Source organism: Bufo gargarizans, chromosome 6 (assembly GCF_014858855.1).
Source record: "Bufo gargarizans isolate SCDJY-AF-19 chromosome 6, ASM1485885v1, whole genome shotgun sequence".
Classification (NCBI taxonomy): Eukaryota; Metazoa; Chordata; class Amphibia; order Anura; family Bufonidae; genus Bufo; species Bufo gargarizans.
Genome location: NC_058085.1, coordinates 158,786,875 through 158,793,069, shown reverse-complemented (window position 1 = coordinate 158,793,069; position 6,195 = coordinate 158,786,875). Strand labels below are relative to the sequence as shown.

The 6,195-nt window shown below is 46.4% G+C and overlaps 1 pseudogene; it reads left to right on the top strand.

Moving 5' to 3' along the window:
* The first annotated feature begins 2,067 nt into the window (after positions 1–2,067).
* Positions 2,068–3,148, top strand: LOC122942371 (annotated as a pseudogene).
* Positions 3,149–6,195: the final 3,047 nt, after the last annotated feature.

Genomic DNA, 6,195 nt, shown 5'->3' with positions numbered 1-6,195 from the left:
GTCCTCCCCTCCAGTACTGCTTCCTGACCATGGACACATGGACAAGTGTATTCAGCCAGGGACACTACATTTCCCTGACGGCACACTGAGTGAACATTGTGGAGGCCGGGAGCGAGTCATACCCTGGGATGGCACAGGTGCTAATGATGCCGAGGATTGCGGGCCCTAATTCATTTAGGGTTTCTGCCAGCACCTACGTTAGTGGCTCTAACCCCCACTTCGCCTCCTCCGCCTCCTCCTCCACTTCCACCTCCGAATTATCCGTATGCAGCATCAGTCAGCCATCAGTCGGTAGATGGAAGCAGTGAAGCACTGCAGTGGGGAAGCGGCAACAGGCCGTGCTGAAGCTGATATGCTTATGGGACAAACAGCACACCACAGCAGAGCTGTGGCAGGGGATAAGGGACCAGACTGAGCTATGGCTCTTGCCAATCAACCCAGAACCAGGCATGGTTGTGTATGATAATGGCCGTAACTTGGTGGCGGCTTATGAGCTCGGAAAGCTCACACACATCCCATGTCTAGCCGACATCTTAAATTTAGTGGTTCAGTGGTTTCTCAAAACCTACCCCAATTTGCCTGAGCTACTGATGCAGGTGCGCCACGTGTGTGCACATTTCCGCAAGTCATCGACAGCTTCAACCGGTCTACCAACGCTGCAGCAGCACTTGAAATTGCCAGCTCACCGGCTGATGTGCAACGTGAGCACGCGCTGGAACTAGACGTTCCACATGTTGGCCAGGCTTTGTGAGCAGCAGAGGGCAGTTGTGGAATACCAGCTGCAACATGGTCATCACCTTTCCAGTCAGCTTCCGCTATTCACAAGCGAGGAGTGGGCATGGATGTCTGATCTCTGTGAGGTTTTAAGAAACTTTGAAGAATCAACACAGATGGTGAGCGGCAATAACACTATTGTCAGAGTAATATCCCACTCCTGTGTCTACTTAAACTCTCTGTGCTCACAATTAAGGACGACGCTTTGCATGTGTAAGAGGTGGAAATGGGGGAAGACATTACACAGGGTGATAGCCAGACCACCCTAAGTTCGTCTTCTCAGCGCAAATTGGGCGAAGAAGAGGAGAAGGAGCAGGAGACGGTTGCCTCAGCTACAGAGGGTAGTACCCATGGAAGTTTAATTCCATCTGTTCTGCGTGGGTGGGCAGAAGAGGAGGAAGAGGATGAGGAGATTTAGAGTCATCCTCCTGATAATGACAGCAAAGTTTTGCCTGTTGGTAATCTGGCACACATGGCTGACTTCATGTTAGGCTGCCGGATTACTGGTTGTTTACCCTTTTTGACCCCCGCTACAAAGAGAACTTCTCATCTCTCATTCCTTTTGTGGAGAGAACAAGCAAAACAGTGCAATACCAGAAGGTCCTTGTTGAAAAATTGCTCCAAAAATCTCTATCTGACAACACTGGCAGCATAGTCCATAGTTCCATAGTTCCTTGGGCAACCGAGGAGGGGAGACAAAGGGAACACACAGCAGTTCCCACAGAGGTAGGGCAACACTCTTCAAAGCCTGGGACAGTTTCATGACACCCCGCCAGCACCCTCACTCTGATGCATGGCCTAGTGTCACAAGGATGGGACAATTTTGGAAGATGGTGAAGGAGCACATAGCAGACAGTGTCGGTATATAGTGCTGCAATAAATGACAAAAAGAAAGCATATAAATCCCTAAAACAGGAGTGTAGCACGGAAGCACTGAAAAACTATAAGGAAAAAAATAGAACATGTAAAAAACAAATAAGAGCGGCCAAACTAGAGACCGAGAGATTAATTGCCAAAGAGAGTAAAACTAACCCTAAAATGTTCTTCAATTATATAAATGTTAAAAAAGTATAAATCTGAAGGTGTCGGCCTTTTAAAGAGTAATGAGTAGGGAGTCGCAGAGAGCGACGAGGAGAAAGCAAAGCTGTTAAATATTTTTTTCTCCAATGTATTAACTGAGGAAAATAAACTGTCAGATGACATGCAGAATGTAAAAATAAATTCCCCATTAAAAGTGTCCTGTCTGGGCACATTGGTTGCAGCAGAGGTGCAGGAAGCGGTACTGGAGGGGACATGCTGAGGACAGTGAGCCAGGTTAGGGGCGCCCTGCTACGGGGCTCCCAAGTAAATGGTCCTAAAGCCTGGAACTTTGAGGCGCGCCGTTGTGCATCCTCAGGACTTCCCATGAACACAGCCATCTTGTTTGTTCCCCAGCAGGAGGCCTGGGTGGTGGAGGATATGGGCAGGTTCCACCGTATCCTGGAGCCGGGTCTGAACCTTCTCATTCCATTTCTGGATCGCATTCGATACGTGCAGAGCCCGAAGGAGATTGTGATCAACGTTCCTGAGCAGTCCGCTGTGAGCCTGGACAATGTCTCCTTACAGATAGATGGAGTGCTCTACCTGCGTGTCATGGACCCCTATAAGGCCAGTTACGGTGTGGAAGATCCAGAATACGCGGTCACCCAGTTGGCGCAGACCACCATGCGTTCTGAATTTGGCAAACTGAAATTAGAAAAGGTCTTCAGGGAGAGAGAATCCCTGAACTCCAACATTGTGTGCGCCATAAACCAGGCTTCTGATTACTAGGGGATCAAGTGTCTGTGGTATGAAATTAAAGACATCCACGTACCACCTAAAGTCCGAGATGCCATGCAGATGCAGGTGGAGGCCGAGCGGCGGAAGAGGGCTATGGTGCTGGAATCTGAAGGGACCAGAGAATCTGCTATCAATGTGGCTGAGGGGCAAAAACAGTCCCAGATCTTGGCCTCCGAGGCAGAGCGAGCAGAAAAGATCAACTATGCTGCTGGTGAAGCAAATGCAATACTAGGCAAGGTGAAGCCCGGGGCGAGGCGATCCGTCTGGTGGCAGATGCTCTCACCCAGCAGCACGGCGATGCTGCGGCGTCCCTCTCCATAGCTGAACAGTATGCGACCGCCTTCTCTAAACTGGCTAAAGACACTAACACCATACTACTCCCAGCAAACACCGGAATCGTCACCAGCATGGTGACCCAGGCCATGGGAATTTACAGCACACTAAGCAAAAACCTACAGCAAAACAGTCCCTCAGTAGAGCCGGCAGAGGACGACAAACTGACAGGGGCGGTGAAGCAGAGGTCCTGACGGATGGTCCTGCCATGCCGCACACCTATGTCCCCGTCCAATATTAGTAGATTTTGTATTTTAAGTATGATATGTCACATTATATATGATTTCAGACAAAAAAAAAAAAGTGTCCTGTCTGACCCAGGAAGAAGTACATCAGCGACTTAAAAAGATTAAAATAGTCAGATCGCCAGGACTGGATGGCATACACCCCCGTTTCCTAAGGGAATTAAGTAATGTCATAGCCAGACCCTTATTTTTTTAAATTTGCGGACTCTATACTGACAGGGAATGTCCCACAGGATTGGCGCATGGCAAATGTGGTGCCAATATTCAAAAAGGGTTCAAAAACAGAGCCTGGAAACTATAGGCCGGTAAGTTTAACATCTATTGTGGGTAAACTGTTTGAAGGTTTTCTGAGAGATGCTATCTTAGAGCATCTCAACGGAAATAAGCAAATAACGTCATATCAGCATGGCTTCGTGAGGGATCGGTCATGCCAAACTAACTTAATCAGTTTCTATGAGGAGGTAAGTTCTAGACTTGACAGCGGCGAATCAATGGATGTCGTATATCTGGACTTCTCCAAAGCATTTGACACTGTACCACATAAAAGGTTAGTATATAAAATGAGAATGCTCAGACTGGGAGAAAACGTCTGTATGTGGGTAAGTAACTGGCTCAATGATAGAAAACAGAGGGTGGTTATTAACGGTACACACTCAGATTGGGTCACGGTCACTAGTGGGGTACCTCAGGGGCCCTATTCTCTTCAATATATTTATTAATGGTCTTGTAGAAGGCTTGCATAGTAAAGTATCAATTTTCACAGATGACACTAAACTGTGTAAAGTAATTTACACTGATGAGGACAGTATACTACTACAGAGGGATCTGGATAGATTAGAGGCTTGGGCAGATAAGTGGCAGATGAGGTTTAACACTGACAAATGTAAAGTTATGCACATGCGAAGAAATAATGCAAGTCACCCGTAGATACTAAATGGTAAAACACTCGGTAACACTGACATGGAAAAGGATCTAGGAATTTTAATAAACAGCAAACTAAGCTGCAAAAACCAGTGCCAGGCAGCTGCTGCCAAGGCCAATAAGATAATGGGTTGCATCAGAAGGGGCATAGATGCCCGTGATAAGAACATAGTCCTACCACTTTACAAATCGCTAGTCAGACCACACATGGAGTACTGTGTACAGTTCTGGGCTCCTGTAGACAAGGCAGACATAGCAGAGCTGGAGAAGGTCCAGAGGAGGGCAACTAAAGTAATAACTGGAATGGGGCAACTACAGTACCCTGAAAGATTATCAAAATTAGGGTTATTCACTTTAGAAAAAAGACGACTGAGGGGAGATCTAATTAGTATGTATTAATATATCAGGGGTCAGTACAAAGATCTATCCCATCATCTATTTATCCCCAGGACTGTGACTGTGACGAGGGGACATCCTCTGTTTCTGGAGGAAAGAAGGTTTGTACACAAACATAGAAAAGGATTCTTTACGGTAAGAGCAGTGAGACTATGGAACTCTCTGCCTGAGGAGGTGGTGATGGTGAGTACAATAAAGGAATTCAAGAGGGGCCTGGATGTATTTCTGGAGCGTAATAATATTACAGGCTATAGCTACTAGAAAGGGATCGTTGATCCAGGGAGTTATTCTGATTGCCTGATTGGAGTCGAGAAGGAATTTTTCTATTCCCCTAAAGAAAAATCACTGAAATAAAGTGGCCTAAATGGGAGGAAATGCTCAAAAACCCTAAACACTGTAGAGTGTTTATAACCAATTCCTCCGCATTTCATCTGTTGCTACCTCAGTACTGTCAGTTGCACATCATTGTGATGCACCTTTTCCAGTGATTTATGATTTATATATCTGCCTGCACTGTCTGTGCTCAGAATAAAGTCTCCAGGACCAAACCACCTGGGTTGTTGTTACCTCTTCCTGTTCCTTATGCCCCATGGCAACACATTACCATGGATTTGTTACCGATCTGCCCTCTTCTGCCGGATGTACAGTTATCTGTGTGGTTGTGGACCGGTATTTCAAGATGGCACACTTTGTTCCTTTGGCTGGTCTGCCCTCGGCTACTGAACTTGCTGCTAAACTGTTTGTAAAACACATATTCCGCTTGCATAGACTACCTTAGCATATTGTTTCCGATCTCGGAGTCCAGTTTACCTCTAAGCTCTGAAGAGCTCTTTGCCGGCTGCTCAAAATTGAACTAGACTTCTCTTCTGGTTATCATCCGCAGACCAATGGGCAAGTATAGCGGGTCAATCAAATATTAGAGAACTATCTCAAGGCATTTTGTTTCAGCCAACACGACAACTGGGTACAATTTCTACCTTGCGCTAAGTTCTCCTATAACAACCACTCTAGTGAGTCTACTAGATCCTCTCCATTTTCGCAGATTCCGGCATGACACCAAGGACTGCATCAACAAAGTGGTGACTCACATGAAAATGAATACAGACAAGAGAAGAAGAAGACCGCCTCAGTTCTCATCTGGTGATAAGTTATGGCTCTTCTCTAATAATACTCGCTTAAGGGTTCCCAGTTTCAAGTTTGTTCCTAGGTTCCTTTTACCCTTAGTATTGAGGAGGATCAACAAAGTGACATACAAGTTACATCGCCCTCTCTCTCTGCGGATTCCTAATGCCTTCCACGTGTCCTTACTAAAACCAGTAGTTCTTAATCACTTCTCTATGGCTCCCCCTACTCCGACTCCGGTATCTGGAGATTCTGACGAGGTATTTGAGGTCAAAGACATCCGGGACATCAAGAAGTGTGGTAAGATGAACTACTATCTAGTGGACTGGAAAGGCTTTGGTCCTGAGGAGAGGTCTTCTGAACCAGAGGAAAGCATTCATGTGCCAAACTTGGTAAAGAGGTTTCTATCTCAACATGTCCTCAAGAAGAGGGGGCATAAGGGGGGGGGGGGGGTACTGTAACAGCGGCTGCTGTGCACGCCGTTCTGCTTTCATGGATGGTGTTGCAGAAAACTAGAAGACACAAATGAAGATCCGACTGACTTGATCCAAAACTAAGGAACAAGAGGGTAAGCCCTGTAACAGCC